The sequence below is a fragment of the Bactrocera dorsalis genome, chromosome 2 (assembly GCF_023373825.1).
Source record: "Bactrocera dorsalis isolate Fly_Bdor chromosome 2, ASM2337382v1, whole genome shotgun sequence".
Lineage (NCBI taxonomy): Eukaryota > Metazoa > Arthropoda > Insecta > Diptera > Tephritidae > Bactrocera > Bactrocera dorsalis.
The window spans coordinates 68282791-68300574 of NC_064304.1; positions in this window are offsets into that span (position 1 = coordinate 68282791).

Genomic DNA, 17784 nt, shown 5'->3' on the forward strand with positions numbered 1-17784 from the left:
GCAAAATGAGCAAGCCAAAGCCAACTATCGCCAACCTCTTTCCCAGTAAGGAGTTAATTGACTTAAAGTCATTGTCAAAGGACGGTGGCAAAAAATAGTATTTTGCGAATAAAGACGGGCCTTTTAGAAAAAACCATGTCGTTAGATCCAATTGAATTGGAATGTCGGCTCGACATATTAAATTCACATAGCGAAAAGCGAATGAAATGCCAATCTAAAATTGAAGAGATTGATGAAAACGACATGGCCCGAGGGGAGTCAGAGGACATAATTGTTGAAACGAAATCAATAATTAAAAATATTTTAGCCAAAATTAGAACGTCAATTGCCGAAACATCTTTCATAGCTTCACACAGCTCAAGACTCTCTAAAATGAATTTGCCGAAATTCAAGGGAGAATATTCAGAGTTTAAAAATTTTATGAGTTTGTTTGAAAGCTTGGTTCATAATGATCCAAATATCCCAGATATAGAAAAACTTAACCATTTGGTAAATTGTCTATCTGGAGAGGCTCTGAGAACAGTTAAAGCGTTTCAAATGTCGGATGAAAATTAACCGACAGCGTTGGCAAGCCTCAAAAAGGTCTATGATAACAAATGTTTGATATTTTTCAACACAATATCCAAATTTTTTGAGCTGCCAACCATCCTAAAGCCATCCGCGCCTTCATTGCGATCAATGATTGATGAAGTGTCTGCTGTTTATGACTCTTTGCAATCTCTGGGCGATGAGAAGCAAATAACAAACGCCATTATAATACATATAGTTATGACAAAGGTTGACTCTGGCACCCGATCTAAGTGGGAAGAGCAAGTTGACTACGATCACTTACCATTATGGAAGGATTGCGAAGCAACTTTAAATAGAAGATTTCAGCAGTTAGCAGCGGAAGGAGCATCCTGTTTGAGGACGAAATCCGGATCCACAACCAGCATGAGCCACATGAAGCAGCAACACATGGACAGGACAAAATCTGCTTTAGTTGCTGCAGATGCAAAGCAGCCGACTTGTCAGAAATGCAAGTCAAAGGAGCACCATTTAACTGCCTGCCCCACTTTCAAGTCCTGTACAACAGAGGTTCGAGTTTGTGAAATCGGTGCCTTTATGCATACATTGCTTGCGTAAGGGGCATACGGTATCCAAGTGCAGGGCGGATCGATGTCGCGTATGCAATCGATCGCATCACACATTGTTGCAACAGTACCCGGTTTTCTTCCCTGCTTCATCTCATCCGCAACCATCAACCACACATGCCATGCATACAGCGAGTATGCCGGATCGGGTAATGTTGGCGACAGCTGTTATTCAAGTGAGGACTAGTTATGGTGAATACCTGCCTGCGAGAGCGTTACTGGACTCAGGCTCCTAAGTCAACTTTATGACGGAGGACTTGGCACAAAAGTTGCGGATTCGTCGCCAACACAAAACGTAGAACATAATAGGAATTGGAAATTCCATCACGAAAGTGTGGATAAAACTAACCGCGTTTGTTAAGTCGCGGGTAAATAATTACGAATTTTCGGCGGAATTCTGGATAATGCGTTGAATTTCGGCTAATCATCCAGACCATAACATAAATGATAATGGTTGGAAAATTCCGCACAATATTAAATTGGCGGATCCAGAATTCCATAAATCAAAAAAGATTAATATCTTATTGGGTACAGAAACCTTTTTCGATTTGTTAGCGGTTGGCCAAATTAAAAGTGGTCCTAATCAACCAACGCTACAGAAAACCCTTTTAGCGTGGGTTGTGTCTAGCAAATATGCCAGCAATCTAAGTCCTCCTCCTTCTGCAACTAGCACATTATGCCAATCTAAAGAAGACTTAACGTCAATAGATTCAGTAGTCCAAAAATTCTGGGCTCTGGAGGAACTTCCTTCAGAAACAATTGGCAACAAATTCACACCAGAACAAAATGAGTGTGAACAATTTTTCGTCAGTACAACTGAAGTATTACCTTCAGGAAGGCTTCAAGTCAGAACGCCCTTTAAAGCTGACCGTAAGTTACTCGGTCACTCCTATGAAATCGCAGTTCGGCGGTTTCAGGCCCTGGAGAGGAAAACATTGAAAGATCCAGAACTTCGAAAAATGTATCTGGACTTCATGAATGAGTATAAAGCGCTGGGTCACATGAGCCCAACAAATAATAAGATCCCGAGTGAACCACACTATTTCATTCCGCATCAGTGCGTTTTGAGGCCCGAAAGCACAACAACAAAATTACGAGTTGACTTTGATGCGTCGAGTCGTACTTCTTCTCAAATTTCATTAAATGAACTTTTGATGGTAGGCCCAACCAACTTGTACTCAACTCTTCTTCGTTTTCGTTTACATAAGTACGCTTTAACGGCAGACATTACTAAAATGTACCGCCAAATAATGGTGCACGAAGAAGACAGAAATTGTCAGCTTATTGCATCCCTTAGAGCATATTTAAATTTTTCGACTTAACACCGTCACTAACTGCACTGCGCCTGCACCATTTCTCGCAGCACAGTGTTTACTAATGCTCAGCGATGCTAATATAACTAAATACCCACTCGGTTCATTGGCCATTAAAAAAGACTTTTATGTCGATGACTTATTACAGGATCTGAAAATTTTGAGTCTCTAGATCTTATAAGAAGTGAAGTAATTAAAATATTAAACTCGGCAGGATTCACTTTAACAAAGTGGTTTTCGAACCACCCTAAATTTTTAACAGTGATTGCACTGAAAAGTCATTAAGCTTTGCCATTGGTTGCCGAAAGAGGATTTGTTTCGATTTGTTTTGGATTCCAAATTTAATGATCTGCGAGACACTAAACGGAACATATTGTCAGTCTCTGCTCGCCTTTTCGATCCTCTTGGATTATTAGCCCCACTAGTTACCAAAGCAAAAATCTTATTGCAAGAGCTTTGGATCCAAAAACTGGATTGGGATGAGTCGATTCCATTGCGCCTTGATACTAGCTGGCAGAATTTCAAAGCCAACCTACTGCAGCTGCCATCAATTAGCATTCCTCGATACGTAAATTTAGAGTCGAGTGCTATCTGCCAAATACATGGTTTCTCCGACGCTTCAATAAGAGCGTACGGATGCTGCAAATACATACGAAGCCAATCTGCTAGTGGTGTCAAATGTACGCTGCTTACTGCAAAGTCTAGAGTGGCTCCGCTGAAGACCAAGTCTCTTCCGCGTCTCGAGCTCTCGGCAGCACATCTTCTTGCCAAATTATGGTCACGAGTTGCGCCAATGTTGAATCGACAATTTTAAAAAATTATATTTTGGACAAACTCTGAAATAGTATTGCATTGGGTAAAGACGCATCCATCTTCATTACAAACCTTTGTTGCAAATAGAGTGTCTGAAATCCAAGAATTGACTGACAATATAAATTGGCGACATGTGCCAACAAAACAAGCGACAACGCAACGAACTTCGTCGGCGCCGATCGCAAGTTGCGCGAACTCAAAGAGGCGTTTCTGTCCCAGTCTCCGGAAGTAATGGAATTTGCCGCCGAAGAAGGGTTCAAATTCGCTTTTATACCACCGAGGGCGCCGCACTTTGGCGAGTTATGGGAGGCGGCAGTGAAGTCCGCCAAACACCCCGCCGTGCGCACAATGGGCAACGCAAAAGAGCTAGTAACACTGCTGGCCGAAGTGGAGGCCATCCTCAACTCGTGGCCCCTCGCACCGTTGAGACAGGATCCCAACGACGGCGAAGTATTGACTCCAGCACACCTACTAATAGGGTGCTCCCTCCGAGCCTTACCACCGACGAAGTGTCAACGGACCCAGTTCGCTATTGCGAGAGATGGCAACTTGTTTGCTGTGTCAAGCAACAGTTTTGGCGACAATGGTCCAAAACGTACATTACCAGTCTTCAGGAGCGCAACAAATGGCTGCACCCGAAACGCAACCTGCAGCCCGGCGATCTCGTCCTCGTCCACGTAGACAACACGCCACCGCAGCAGTGGGCACTAGGACGAATCGCCGCAACCGTAGAAGGACGAGACGGAAAGGTGCGAGTGGCAGACGTGGCAACCAAGGCAGGCACCATTAAGCGCCCTACTCACAAGCTCGCCCTGCTGGCTGTCGAAGTTGAAGGATCATGATCCTGTCAAGGTGGCCGGTGTTGCGTCATGCGACTTTATAAATCAAAATATATTTTTTTAGAACTAAATTTGTTAAACTATTGTATACATTATAAAATGTTTTACATTATGTAAAATACTTACAACTTTTGTAATATACAAGTATAACCATAATCTACTACCTAGGTATTAGAATAATCTATTACAATGAACTTAAGATGCTGAATTGAATTAGAACTACATACTTACCCCTTTTTTGTATACATACTTACCTCTAGTCTAAGCCGTTAGGTTAAGATTTAGGCTAACTAATGAACTATTGAAATAAAGGAAGGCTATTGTATTAGAGACTATACCCGCGAACGGAAGTTTTTCAATTTTAATCGGAATTTTTTAAACTCGAATTTAGCACAGGATCTTAGTTGCGCACCTCAGTGAGTCCAACGTGTTTAATTTTAATCTTAAAAACTCTTAAGATTTTTTCAGTACCTGCCCGATTAAGTTCTGCCGCTCGAATTGTTTTCTCCAGCAGAAGATTACAGAGGTCGCACAATAAGGAGTCACCTTGTCTGAAACCTCGTTTGATATCGAAAGGCTCAGACAGGTCCTTCCCGATCCTGATGGAGCTTTTGGTATTAATATTGCGGGGATACGAAATTCAGACATCATGACATAAAGGCAGTTCCTTTTCGCGCTGTCAAAAGCAGCTTTAAAATCGACGAAAAGGTGGTGTGTGTCGATTCTCTTTTCACGGGTCTTTTCCAAGATTTAGTGCATAGTAGATATTCAGATCAGTTGTTGATTTGCCAGGACTAAAGCCACACTGATAAGGTTGAATTTACCGACCGTACTGCGAAAGAGACCTTCATTGCCCACAGTGGCGTTAACGTATTTGGTCACATCGTCCTTATCTTCCGTCGAGTCCTGTGCGTAAATCAGGGATATGTTGAAAAACTTCGCTTTGATGCGGATTGTAGCTAGACGTTCATCCAGCGGTGTGAATGAGAGTACTCGTCGACGGAGTCTCTCTCCCACCACGAATCCCACACCAAATTTGCGCTCCTTTGTATTGCCATGGTCGTCATCAAAAGGGGGGTTTTGTCCAAAATATTGACAGATTTTGCACTGTGAAATTAGTTTAGATGCTTCAATAGGCTCAACTTTGACAACGGTACTAAGAATGGTTTTGATCTGGTAAATTTTCTTAATGTTTTCGTTAGCATCAAATACTACTAAAACAAGTAAGGAAGGGCTAAGTTCGGGTGTCACCGAACATTTTATACTCTCGCATGATAAAGTGATAATCGAGATTTCATTATCCGTCATTTACATATTTTTTTATTTTGCTGTAAAATTAATTAGAATTAAATTCTGAGAGATTTACCGATATTTTCGGTGAAAAATTAGGTTAGGTTAGGTAAGGCACTGAGTTCTTCGTGTTCGATATCAGGGACCTTGAAAAGTTATATTCCGATCACGACAACTCTTCCACAAGGGATACCTCAGCTCAAATACCGTATTTGTGTAAAGTTTTATTCCGCTATCATCATTGGTTCCTAATGTACATATGTATATATCATACAGAGAAGGCATCAGATGGATTTCAAAATAGCGTTATATTGGGAGAAGGCGTGGTTGTGAACTGATTTCACCCATATTTCGTACTTGTCATCAGGGTGCTAAGAAAATATTATATACTGAATTTCATTGAAATCGGACGAATAGTTCCTGAGATATGGTTTTTGGTCCATAAGTGGGCGACGCCACGCCCATTTTCAATTTAAAACAAAAGTCTGGGTGCAGCTTCCTTCTGCCATTTCTTCTGTAAAATTTTGTGTTTCTGACGTTTTTTGTTAGTCGGTTAACGCACTTTTAGTGATTTTCAACATTACCTTTGTATGGAGGTGGGCGTGGATTTTATCCGATTTCTTCCATTTTTGAACTGTATATAGAAATGAAACGATTCTATAGAGTTTGGTTGACATATGTAGCTATAGTAGTTTCCGAGATATGTACAAAAAACTTAGTAGGGGGCGGGGCCGCGCCCACTTTTCCAAAAAAATTAGGTTCAAATATGCCCCTCCCTAATGCGATCCTTTGTGCCATTTCACTTCAATATCTTTATTTATGGCTTAGTTATGACACTTTATAGGTTTTCGGTTTCCGCCATTTTGTGGGCGCGGCAACGGGCCGATTTTGCCCAGCTGCGAACTTAACCATCTTATGGAGCCAAGAAATACCTGTACAAAGTTTCATCACGATATCTCAATTTTTACTCAAGTTACTGCTTGCACGGACGGACGGTCGGACAGACAGACGGATTTCAACTCTACTCTTCACCCTGATCATCTTTGGTATATATAACCCTATATCTGACTCTTTTAGTTTTAGGACTTAGAAACAACCGTTATGTGAACAAAACTATAATACTCTCCTTAGCAACTTTGTTGCGAGAGTATAAAAATCTTAATTACACTGCATTATCGACAAAACGACAGGTTTCTAATACCAGTAGAGAAATCATTAGAAAATAAAAATGGCTGAACCTCTTCATAAGGTGACGTCGAGAAATAGTGTCAGCTTATTTCGAGTAAATAAAATAAGAGAATTAGAAAAAGCTAACTCGCTTATAAATGAGAGGCTTAGAACTCTGGAAGCGATGTTCAATCAGTTGCATAAAGATAACATAGAATTAAAAAGAGAAAACGAAGAACTAAAATCTAGTAAAAGCAAGTATATGAGTGTTGAAGTAAAACCTTCTAGCATGAATTTAGATCAAATAAACGAACCGTTGAAGATGAGCTAGCTAAAGAAACTGAGTGGATACTCAAAAAGAAGCGCTATTCCAAAAATCACAAAGCGGATACTTCTCCAACAATTATTAGCCCTTCGAAAAATAAAAATAATGGGCAGGCGTCTAACAATGATACTAAAATCCATCGCCCACCTCCTATTATAATGAACGACGTAAAGGATTTTAATAAATTATATTCTAATATTACAGATCTAATAAATAACAACTTTTTAATAAAGGTTTTGAGCAACGGCGCCTACAAACTTAATGTCTTCAATGCAAGTAATTATTGCACAATAACAAAATACTTACCTAATGAAAATATACCTTGGTTTAGCTACGAGAGTAAACATAATAGGCTAATAAAGATAATGATAAGAAATTTACAGCACTCATGCGATACACAAAAGGGTGGGTCGATTCCGGAATTTTTTCGATTCGGGATTTCTAATAGTGCGGAAAAGTTGCCTTAGTACTTCCTGATACCAATGCAACTTTTTGTTTTGAGATCGGATTGCATCTTCAACCCCAACTCCGGCCTTGAAATTTCGGAAACCGTTCCCGAGATACGAGCGAAAAGGCGGCGCGCCACAGCGCAAGGTGAAAATTGTTGCAGCTCTCAGCTAACCTGTATTGGTCACCCAGAACCCACCGCGTGGAGGTGGCTGATCTTCAGGTTCCTCCCCGGCCGAACCCAACCAGCCAACCATATGTCAGGCTTGTTTTAGTCTGAATCTGTGTCAAATTTATTGATAAAATCAGATTTTGTACTAAACTTTGGCACTTGTTGCCTAGATTTCAGTGTAGAGCGTATAAAACGATCACGGGATTGGGGGCTAATAACTTTAGAAGATGCCTCTGTCACCAGTTTGACGGTTCTCTCGACTGCCACGGTGTGAGAGGGGAATTCACTAAATTTCCATACCTCTGCAGTGTCTCCCGATAGCCCTTTTATGAGTTCTTCGTTAGAAACTGAACAAAGAACTGGTGGAACAGTCAAGGTAATAGTCTTCCAGTTGATCATATCGTAATAATTATTAGCTTTGAAATTCAGCTTTGGCACTTTATTACATCTAACCCTTCCATTTACAGTGTCAGACTCTGCTTCTCTGGCTGCCAGAAGACGGTCAAGGGCCAACTTTCTAACTTCTATCCGTTCGTCAGTCATAATACTAAGGAGAATGTTTTCTGGAAGAGCAAAGAAAGCATTCTGTTGAATGGATGAATCGACAACCTTGCGCAGTTTAGCAGGTAAGTATCTCGACCTTTGAATTGCAGCATAGAGATGGCGCGAGCCATCTTTGATTGAACTGTTGAATCTTACTGAGAACCACAAAGGTGAGTAAACTGTAAGTATGTACTTGACCAAAATCTTTATTTCCTTTGTTGGTTTGTCAGTAGAAATGTATAATCTCAGAATTCTATTTGCACAGGTGAGCCAGCGAGATTTGTACATGTTACCTGGATGCATCGACGCTAAATCTGAGGAACATTGACCGGAAATAACAGCTTCTGATATTTTATAGAGATAAGCTTGGTCTGTGCTAAGTTGGGTCGGATTAATAACCTCAGAAGGTAATTGGCAGGATGAAAAACTTTCAAATTTGACAACAGGCAACTTCTCACAATCAGGGAACAGTTTACCTATGTCGCCAGAGAATGTATTTGGACTCTTTGAGACACCATCTATGTGTTCGAAAAGAGCACGAAATGGAAGTTCGTTGAAATGTAGAAGACAAACAACCCACTGTAATGGCCTACTTATTCTTTCTTCTAGTTTCCGAATGATTCCACCTTTCCAACCTGTGTTCGTATTGGTGCCGTCAGCACCGACAACTTCTAGATGTTCCACATCAACTGAATTGTCTTGTAAATGTGGCCATATAGCTTGCGTCTCATCCTCAACTGACCCGGAAGGAGAGGTAACGCTGCCAAAGTAATGACAACCAGGTTCCGCTATAAGAGAAATATGTTCCTCTTTGACAGTGTCGCGGTAGTACTTTTCACCTTCGCTGACTTGCGTAAGTGTATTGATTTTGCGGCCGTCAAAATGCAGCCCATATACAGAGTCAATACTTTCGGTGTTTTGGAGCTTAACTACAACACTTTTTTTTGCCCGACTAATCTTGCATTTGTCAGTGACAAAGCTAGCCTGATCCTCTGTTATCAAACCTGCTTTTTTGGCATCCAGAAAAGCAGATGAAACAATCAAGGCCGCTGCTCTATCACTTACTCCAAATCTTTGGGCAGCTAAAGCAGTGTGTTCTAATACTAGTGTGTTTTGTTTGGTTTAGGGGATGGAAGAGAAAATTCATCATCACCATCGTTTTTGGAAGAATCCATGTGCGACGCACCTTTATTGTTGTCGTCTGTATGAGAGTCTGGCTGATCTGAATAGACACGTGTTCTAGCTTATACTTTTCTGGTTGAATGACGTTTTGAAAACTTTTCTTTACGTTCAGTTTTCTTTGTAATCTTTTTTTGTTTCAGGTAGATCAACACTTCCAATGCGACCAATTCTTCTGGTTCTCTGGTCCAAGAGAAATGATTGTTCATTGATAGGAACTTTCCTTTCCTTTGGACAAGTGCAAGAAGAAAACTAAATGCATTTATAAGCAGCGATGTCAAATAATTTTCCGGCAGAAGAGACAAAGTCGTCTCTTTTATAGCTCAAACCTATTGGGTTCCTTAAAATCATTTGTTTAAGAGTCAGACATATCTTATGGTATGTGGTGAGCATTTGTACAACTCTGGTGTGTGAAACTATCGGAAAAGATGACTTTTTGAAAGTATTTTCAACCTTTTTTGCAACTATTTCTGTACCTCTTTACTTCTAGGTTCATAGTTGTCGCCCTATACGAAATCTTTCAAACTGATAACACAAAAGAATATCCTGGTAAGTAGGTAAATGGGACTCAGAGAGATTGTACGGATATATGCCAAACACAGGACATTTCTGTCTAAATTTAAATTAAGATACAGACATTTTGAGTTCTGTGTTCTGTTGAGAGAATATAGATGATAGCACTCGGCGAAATCACCGACAAAAGTGAAGGAACTCGATGAAAAAATATTTATGTGGAGACCTATCCGAACGTGTCCTTGGCGTAGGTGAATGAATGTGAGTGATAGCACTCGGCGAAATCAACGTCAAGAAGCAAAAGATTTTCACCTTGCGCTCTGGCGCGCCGCCTTTTCGCTCGCATCTCGGGAACGGTTCGTCCTACGGCCATGATCACATATATCATTTCGGTAGCAAATGACGTGACAAATTACTTTTGTTTTATGCATTTTGCCATGAGATGCGTTTTTCAGGCGCTAGGTAGACAATTTCACGGTTTTAGGCGAATTTCCAAAATTTCAACGCGGGAGATGGGGTTGAAGATGCAATCCGATCTCAAAACAAAAAGTTGCATTGGAATCAGGAAGTACTAAGGCAACTTTTCCGCACTATTAGAAATCCCGAATCGAAAAAAGTCCGGAATCGACCCACCCTTTTGTGTATCGCATGAGTGGTGTAAATTTTTTATCATTATCTTTATTGGCCTATTACATATGTTTACTCTCGTAGCTAAACCAAGGTATATTTTCAATAGATAAGTATTTTGTTATTGTGCGATAATTATTTGCATCGAAGACATTAAGTTTGTAGGCGCCGTTGCTCAAAACCTTTATTAAAAAGTTGTTATTTATTAGATCTGTAATATTAGAATATAATTTATTAAAATCCTTTACGTCGTTCATTCTAATAGAAGAAGGTTTTACTTCAACACTCACATGCTTGCTTTTACTAGATTTAAGTTCTTCGTTTTACCAAAGTGTATTAAACATTTTTATCTATTAATCTGCAGTAAAGAAAAAATACAAGGTTATATAATTATAGTGCTTTCACTTTCGTTATACAAGATGCTTTTCAAAGTAAACAGGACTTAAAAAAAAACAGAACAAATAGCTTTTTCGCAAAATTTTTTTAAATTAGTCTCCTTCTGCTTCAATACAGCTTTTTGCACGGTCCATAGCATTTCGAATGAGTGTTTTAGCTCGTTGGCCGGTATAGCCGCAACTATGCCGGTGCAAGCCTTTTGATTGACTTCTACGTCTGCATAACACTTTCCTTTCAAGGGCAAATCCATTTTTCCGAAAAGGAAGAAGTCGCACGGTGCTATATCAGGTGAATACGGGGAGTGTTTAATGGTTAAAATGTGATTTTTGGTCAAATAATCGGTCACAAGCGTCAATCGATGAAATGGCGCATTATTGTGCATCAAATGCCAACTCAATTTGTGCGGGACAAACCGTGCACACACTTTTCGTAAGCCCAAATGTTCGGTCAAAATGCAATAAATCGATGTTTTGGAGATGTTCAATCCCATTTCCATGAATTTCAATGATTATTTCGACTGATTTTTCAGGAATTCACGCATAGTTTTGATGGAATTTCCGGTGATCACGGATTTTGATTGGCCCACATTTATGTCCTCACGACCACTTTGAAAACGTTGAAACCACTCGTGCACTCTGCTACGTGATAGACAGTCATCGCCATAAACTTGTTTCATCAATTGAAACGTAAAATACAATAACTTTTACTTTTTTTATAGTAGGAGAAAGCATCGAAAGCCGGAGTGCGGGACTTTAATCCGCTAAACCTAACCTACTCCCAACTCAAGCCTCTCCCACGGAACCACCATATAAGGTATTACTTCGTGGCAGTGACAAGACATTTACGTCTCCTCTATAGCACAGACGGACTGACGCCTATTCTGCTGTATCTGTCTTAGTATTGTCATGATGGAAGTAGCCGCTTCGTGAACAGCTTTCCACTTCTCAGAGGACTGACACATAAGTGCAGTCAAACTCCACCGTTAAACTACCACCTAGTGCTGATTCTAGCTTTCCCCTTATGGTTAGAAACCGAGGACAATGGAAGAACAGGTGCTCAGAGTCTTCTATTGACTCTGTACACATCGGACAATATGGACAGACGTCGTTTTAAAATTTATATAGATAGCCTCTGAAGCACCCATGCCCGCTTAATATTTGGGTCAGGTGGAAATCCAACTCCCCATGTCGTATACTTATCCACGTATGGATGTCAGGTATAAGTCTGTGGGTCCACCGTCCTTTAGTTGAGGTTTGCCACCGTTGCTGCCATATAGTTATGCTCTTCTTTCTCCCTTCTCTCTTTTGGATTTCTGTAATTGGCGTTGATAGCTCATATAATCTCGTGAGCTCGTTACCCTGGATGTCTATGGGCTGCATACCAGCTAGTACTTCAGATGCTTTACTGGAAATAGTTCGGAAAGCACTTATTACTCTTATTGCTGAGAGTATATGCACCGCATTTATTGGTTTGGCATACGATTTTATGTTTAGTGCCTGTATCCATACTGGAGCTGCATATAGTATAACTGAGCTCATAGCTTTTGCGATTAGAAGTCGACGGCTGCAGCACAGCCCCTATTTGTCATCATTCTTGATAAGGCGTTAAAAATTGTATTTGCTTTATTTGCTATGTTTGCCAAGTGCTGCTTGAATTTTAGTTTGGAGTCCAATATTACCCCTAAATACTTCAACTATTGTTGCGAAGTAATTACGCACTCTCCTATAGTGAGAGTTATATTTTCCTCAATTTTCCTGGTGCTTATGAGCAATACCTCTGTTTTATGCTTATCCAGTTCCAAACTCTTGGAAGAAAACCATTGGCGTAGACCATTTATGCATTCTTTACATTTATTTTGTAGGTCATCAAGTTGTTTACCTACTGCTACCACTATAAGGTCCTGTGCGTATGCGATTAGCTTACCGGTTTTAGGCTGTGGAATTCTTAGCACCCCATCATAAACTACAGTAGAACTCCAATTATCCGAACTCCGACTATCCGAATCGCCGATTATCCGAATCACAAAAAATTGTCCAAAAAAAGTCTGAGTGCGCTATTATTCTGAATGCTGAAGATGAAGAATTGGTTTTGACAAATCATAGCAAAATAAATTTAAAGGACTTTTTACATGGTAGCGGAAGCTTGAGGTTTGGTTACGCCAGTGCGTGGAATAAACTGAAAGGCCTACCGTCTGAGAAGAACAAAAAAAAAAGAATCTGAAGAAAATGAGAAACAAGAATATGGAGAGGATGATGATGATGAAGATGCGTTGTCACTAGAGGAAATAAGAAAAATGATTGTAAAAATTCCTGGTTGTACAGAAGTAAGTGCTGAAGATGTAGGAGAGTGGATGGCTTGTGACACGTCTGACCCTGGTTTTCAAATTCTCAATGACGATGAAATTGTTGTAAGTGTGAGAGAAGATGTTGAAGTGGAAGTGGAAGAAAAACTTTCTGCTGATGTTGAAGTAGACGGACCATCAGCTAGTGAAGCATTTGCCGGCCTCGAGACTGCTTTGAAGTGGATGGAGCGTCAGCCCGAGTGTGACCACTTGCAACTGCTCACCGTCAAGCGAATGCGTGACCTGGCTGCCCGAAAACGGTTGAAGACCGCAAAACAGCTTACATTGACGGAGATGTTTAAAAAACAATGATTTTTATTTCTGAACTTGTACATAAGTACATTTTATTCATATTTAAAACATGTGAAAACATATTTCTTTCATTTAATTCAATAAAAAAATAGTGCAATATCAAAACGTAGCTCTTATTCTCTCCAATGGGTATTTAAAAAATAAAAATCCGATTATCCGAATATTTGATTATCCGAATGGGTCCCGGTCCCCATTAATTCGGATAATTGGAGTTCTACTGTAGATTCCATAAGAGAGGGCCTAAGACAAATCCTTGTGGTACTCCGCTAGTAATAGGGCAGCTCTTTATGCCTTCGGTGGTGTCGTAGATCAGCTTTCTATTTTTAAAATAACTCCTAACGATTTTTATGAGGTACTGAGGGGCGCGTATTCCATATAGGCCTTCGAATATATTTTCCCATTTGGCAGAGTTGAATGCATTTTGCACATCCAGGGTAATCAGCGCACTATATTTTTTTGTACCACCTTTCTATCTTTTGCCACTTACTGATCTTTTCGCAGTGTCGACAACTTCTTTCAGTGCATCGATAGTAGACCTCTATTTTCTGAAGCCGTATTGTCTTTCTGATAGTCCGCCGGCTTCCTGGATTGCAATCTCAAAGCGGTTTCTTATTATGCTTTCGTACACTTTGCCCGTTGTGTCGAGCATACACAGAGGACGATACGAAGAAGGTTCATCTGGTGGTTTTTTGGATCGGGGAACATCCCTTCTTTTATGCATGCATTGTACATTTTTGCAAAAAGAGTGGGCTTCGAAATTATGGCTACCTTTAGAGCTCTGTTTGGTATTCCGTCGATACCAGGCGCTTTGTTGTTTTTGATTTTTTTTGGCTATGGCCAATAGTTCTTCTTCTGCAACCAATGGGGTAATTCAGCAGCTTCGTTTCGTTGTTCAGCGTTAGTAATCGGTTCGTGCGTCGGAAATAATGCCTCGACGACTTTCTTCATGAACGGAGCGCATTGGGGTTGCTGCCGCTTATTTTTGAATTTGGACATGTAGATTTTATAAGCAGTCCCCCAGGGCTCTATATTCGCTTCTTTACAGATCTTTTCAAAACAGTTTCTCTAGCTACGGATTATAGCTGACTTTAGAAGCTTCTTATGGTTTTCGTTCTCGCCACTTTGATTGCGTTGTAGGCGACGTCGGGCCGAGTGACAGAGCTTTCTCAGCGTGGCAATTTCTTCATTCAACCAGTATACCGGCTTTCGATTGTTATTGTATCTCGTCCAGCGCATAGTTGCGTCGCATGCTGCAACTAGTTTCTTTCGCACAGCGGATACTAAGTGGGTGGCGTCTTTGCACTCCAGACTGTCTCAAAAACGTCAGTGTCAAAATCTGTTTGCTTCCAGCTTCGTTTATGTGTAGTGTTACTGCGTGAGGGTTCCTGGTCTCGCGAGAATAAAACTTCTGCGAAGATTGCCATATGGTCACTGTTTAAATGAGTTAAGCATCCACCCTCTCTACTCGGAAAAACTGGCGCACTCTAATAAGACAGATTTATTCACCACAGCTGATGACATTACAACACAACATCAATGTAACACACCACACTCGTACGCAACCCAACTCACAAAAAGGATGGGCAACGGGAAAGAAGACACATTCGCTCGACACAACTCGGCACATACACTTCGCTTTCAAACCCTCCGTTTACAACACCCGTTCTACGCGCTACAGTAAGGTTTTCGACAACAGCGATCTGGCGCGCTATAGACATAATACATACCGAAATAATTCAAATGTTTAGTTTTAATAAAATAACATTTGTAAAAATATAAAAGCTTTTTTAATAAATTCATATTGTACATCATACTACTCAAGCTACCCGGTATTTTTATTTCAAATGTGCGTGACAACTATTTAAACAATTTATACGTACGTGGTGATTCCCAAGGCAAAAATAGAGGTAGATATGTATGTACGTATCTACTAGTTACAAAAGTGTTCAGTCACTATTTGTGAACATGTCTGACACCTTCCACTTAATGTGTCTGCTTAGTGTGTCATTTGCAAACATCAGGTCTATTACAGAGCCCTTAGTTCCTTTTTGGTAAGTATTTTTTGTGCCACTGTTCATTATTGTGAGGTTGGTTTGGCTCAGGAATTCTAAAACTAGGCGCCCACGGTGGTTTGAACTTCTGCTTCCCCAGGCAGTAGACCATGCGTTAAAATCGCCTGGCATTATTATCGGTGATTTTCCTCTGCTTTCTAATGATAATTCCATGAGGAAGTCTTCAAATTCTCTAACGGACGCAATATTAGTCGGAGAGTGTATGTACGAATAGTTCGTCATCTTAAGTATAGCTTTTTAATTGAAAAAGTTATGTACGAAGTTGTAAGATGCTTCTAAAATGGGCTGCTTTTTATCTTAGTTATAATTAACGATACTTTTTATGATTTAGTTAATGTCGCTTCAGGCGTTCCTCAAGTTAGCCATCTTGGTCCTTCTGTTCTTGTTATTCATTAATGACATATCTTCTCTTATTAAGTCTTCAAGTGTTTTAGTATATACCGACGATGTAAAACTCTTAAAATCATAAACTTTAAATGGTGAAAGATGTCAGTTGCAAGCAGACTTATGCCCAGTTTCACAGTCCACACTACAATCTTAGCTAAGCATTCTTGCAGGCAGAGTAGTCGTTTGCGTTTCACAGTCAATGCTAAATTTCTATAAAATTTTATTATAATACTAGCTGACCCCGCAGCCGTTGTTCTGCGTGAAATCATGTGTTTTGAAATGAAAAGAAAGTTAAACTTAACGTTGCATTTTTTTCAATGTAACGCAGCTTGATAAACAAAATTTTTTGGTTTTTGTTCCATTATAGAGAAAATATGGTTTTCCAACTCGTGAGTACGCCACGTATATCTGACCGTGTGAACAGAGCATTTCCAAATTTATGGTACATATATATGTATGGCACTTAAGCAATCGTAGTTACGATATTTTGGCAATGGCCGAGCATTCGTGATGACTTCATCTTTCGTGAATTGATAAACGGCAGATGGAATTGATATCAAACCATCGGAAGTATCAACCGGAATTGATCCATTTCCAATTTTTAGCGAAGATGATGTAAAATGTCTTCGGCAATGTTATTTTTGTTCGTATCCCATAATAGACGCGGATTTGAAGGCATTTGCATTCCAGTGATTATCATTTTCCCGCAATTGTAGTTGCTGGATTGCTTCTCAAAAAGTTGCACACCTTATCGTTTACAGTACGCAAAGACCCAAATGAAGTTGAACCACGTACATTTATCAATAGCAGCCGAAGGTAGAAACAATCGTCGTGTTGTCGTCGGGTGGATTGTGTAAATTCGTCCTAATGCATGTCGCAATCTTCATTTAGTGACTCTGTTAGTCAGGAGTCTCATTTTGGTATTCTGGCAGATACAGTATACTGCTATACTGCTATACAGTATACTACTTTACTGTTATACAGTATACTACTTTACTGTATTTGCCAGAATACCAAAATGAGACTCCTGACTAACAGAGTCACTAAATTACTATTGTAACAATTAGAGACATGAGACAATCGTCTCAAGCAGAATACCGATATAAGAATAACTTAAGTATGAACTGTAAAACACTTATTAAAGTTAAAGCCGCTGTTAGTTTTGTTAAACGTTGGTCTAAAGAGAGATCCGCTTATTATAAAAAATATTTTTTTCATCTTTGGTGAGGCCTATACTGCAGTATTCTTCTGTGACAGCCATATAAGTCCATTCGGAGAAGTTAGAGTTTTGTCTTAAATCATTTACATAGGGATTCCAGGTTATATCTTCCTCCATACACTAAACATTTAAAACTTTTTTAAGTTAAAGAACTATTCCACCGTAGATGTCATGATTTCAATTGGAACTCTTTCGATAGGGCCATCCACCACTGCTCCATATGTTCGCAAACCCCACATTGTGGCAATGGTTTCAGATTCGAAGGGCGTTAGAAGCCCTGCTCTCAATGTGTTATCTGCAGCTTAATTTTTTTCTAAGAAACAGCTCTATTTTTGACAGAGCTCGAGAGAGTAAAAGTTCTACCCCTTAATGAGGGATGATCAAATTGCAAAGTTTTCGTCCTTCTTGTAAAGAGACATAATTCTGTCAGAATTAACAATTAGTCTGTGGCCCTCTTCCCATCCGGCGGAGATCTCAAGGTCCTTTTCTATAAGGCGGGATATGATATTAAAATTTAACCCTGAACAGGGGACAGCGAAATCGTCTGCGTAGCATACAACCTTGCAGTTGTCCATGTCAAGGTAATAATTCGTTGATCAAGATGACCCACTATAAAGTGGGTAGAATGTCTCCTTGCGAGAACCACAAGTGATATGGTTAGTGATTTTTATACCCTGCCTATCGTATATGGCTTGT